General features: G+C 43.8%; 1 protein-coding gene across 1 annotated transcript in view; it reads right to left on the reverse strand.

Moving 5' to 3' along the window:
- Positions 1–2500, reverse strand: part of ush2a (Usher syndrome 2A (autosomal recessive, mild)) — a 582756-nt gene that overhangs the window by 531977 nt on the left and 48279 nt on the right. The window lies entirely within an intron of this gene.

Genomic DNA, 2500 nt, shown 5'->3' on the forward strand with positions numbered 1-2500 from the left:
CACTTTTTGGTTTTAGGAGGTTACATCATACTAGCCAAGAACGCAGTATACTGCACTTCTCCACGATTTTGGTGTAGACAGTAATACCACATCAGAACGCAGTATAATGATTTTTCAGCTAAAAAGTAATGAGAATGTTGGTTTTTTTGTTTTTTTCTTGTGTGCATAAATGTCCACCATAAAAAAGAATTATATGGAAGTGTCATCACCACTTTACCTCCAACACAGTTGCGTGGCCAGAAAGGAAACTTCAAAGCCTTTTTTCTCAGTTTGCCATTTTGAATGATACTGCGTTCTGAAATTGTAGGGCTGCATAGTGGGGCTCATACTATACGGTAGGCAGACCAACATACAGTGTGTGAATGAACATGAATGTGCTCATATACAGGAGGCAGGTCATCATAGTGTGTGTGAAAGCTAATTATTAATAGGAAGCCAATTGGAGCCAATTTTGGTCCCCTAGGGGAAATTCTTTCTCTGCACTTTATCCCATTTGGACAAGTGAATCACATTGAAGTACACACACTAGTGTGTAGTCCGTAGCAGTGGGTTGCCTGCTGAGGGAGCAGCGTGGGGGTTAGGTGCGTTGCTCAAGGGCACTTCAGCCGTGGTCTGGTCGGGCGTTGAACCGGGAACCCTTGGGTTGCCAACCCAGTGCTCTAACCACTGAGCCACGGCGGCCCCATAGAGAAGGCATTAGAAGGCAGGGGCGTAGCAGCAAATGTTGGGCCCTATATACAATCAGCTCCAATGGACCGCCCTAGCCATATACTGTATCTACATAAACCAGACACTTTTTGGGCCCCCTATATATAGTACGTACATGGGGCCGTGGTAACTCAGTCACCCTTTGCCGCCCTGTACGACACCCCTGTTAGTTAGAAGGTGTTCATCTCACATCCTGAAGACAGCCTGTGTTTAGAGGTAGGAAGCTTCCTTGTCACTCCACACATGGATTTCTGGATGTGCTTTTAACCCATTGTGTCCTGGAGACACATATACGAGTTTTTCAGGATTTTGAGATTTTAGCTGTTTTATTAACTATGTGGGTAGGTTAGAGCTGAATGAACACATTACAATGCAAGGGGATGGTCTTGGCTTTTAAATGTAACTCATTTCATGTTTGTATGTGCTTCGGAGGCTGAGATTTAGGATTTAATAGGAAGAGGGCACCATTTCCCAAAAAGGTCTTAGGACAAAATGGGTTAAGTACCAAGAAAAGAAAAAGAAACCAAAAAAGTTGAAATGTAAATATTACATAGAGGTACGCTGCAAAAAAGTACCAGTGCCCTTGAGACTAAAAATTGAGAGGTGCCGGTGTCGTGCCAAAAAACGAGTCCCTGCCAGAACACGACTGCCCTCATTGAAACCAATGGAAACCAATGACCAATTTTTCTGATATTTTTTACCCATTTTTGTAGACAAATCTGACACAATTTAAGATGGAAAGCCTATAAATAAAGCATCTACATTCCTTCTGGAAGTAATACAAAGAGCTGGTTACAATTTCAGTATTATTTCCATAAAAGAATCGAAGAATTGTCATGACAAATGCTACGGTTTCATTCAAATAGCTCATATTAAGTGGAGGATGAGTAATGCTTCATAAGCATATGATTAGTTCACTAATTATGTAATTCATTCTGCAAAAATTTGTATAATTTTCTCTCAAAAAATGTCATTGGTTTCCATTGGTTTCAATGAGGGCAGTCGTGTTCTGGCAGGGACTCGCTTTTTGGCACGACACCGGTACTCTGTGCTGGTGTGTACTGGCCAACTTAAAGCACTGGTTTCTGGATCCTGATACCGAAAATGAGAGCACCCATTGGAAAGGGTAAACTCATCTGGGACAAAACCTGCACTGAGAAGCTTCCCCGTCTTTTTTCTGAGTGAGTTTTAAGAGGAAACTGGCAGAGAAGCTACAGTAAGAAGCTTCCTTTCTTTCCCCCATCTTGTTTTCGAGTGATTTGGAGCCCATTTGAAATGTAAACTGGGAGAGGGGCTAAACTAGACTACTTGCAAAAGGGTAGGAAGGCTTTGCTTGTTTCCTCGTCTTGTTTCTGACTGAGTTGGTTCACATTGGTGTTATTTTGGCAGTGTGTAAAAAGCAGAAAATCTTCAGCCAAAGGCTTTGGATGTGTGTGAGTGTGCATGTGTGTTCGCGAGTGTGTGTGTGTGTGTGTGTGTGTGTGTGTGTGTGTGCGTGTGTGTGTGTGTGTGTGTGTGTGTGTGTGTGTGTGTGTGTGTGTGTGTGTGTGTGTTTTTGTGTGTGTGTGTGTGCGTGTGTGTGCGTGCGTGCGTGCGTGCGTGCGTGCGTGTGTGCATGCGTGTGTTTTGCACGGATGGAAATTTGATTACAGTGCGCCCGACGGTAAGAGTTTCCCACTGCAGCGATTCGCCGAGCTCTCGTACTTCCTCATTCACTCACTCTGGCGGGGGAGAGCGACTTCAGGGCCCGTTGTCAAGAGCCATGTTTGAAATGACATTTCCAGCCATTTTG

This window comes from Engraulis encrasicolus, chromosome 19 (genome assembly GCF_034702125.1).
Source record: "Engraulis encrasicolus isolate BLACKSEA-1 chromosome 19, IST_EnEncr_1.0, whole genome shotgun sequence".
Lineage (NCBI taxonomy): Eukaryota > Metazoa > Chordata > Actinopteri > Clupeiformes > Engraulidae > Engraulis > Engraulis encrasicolus.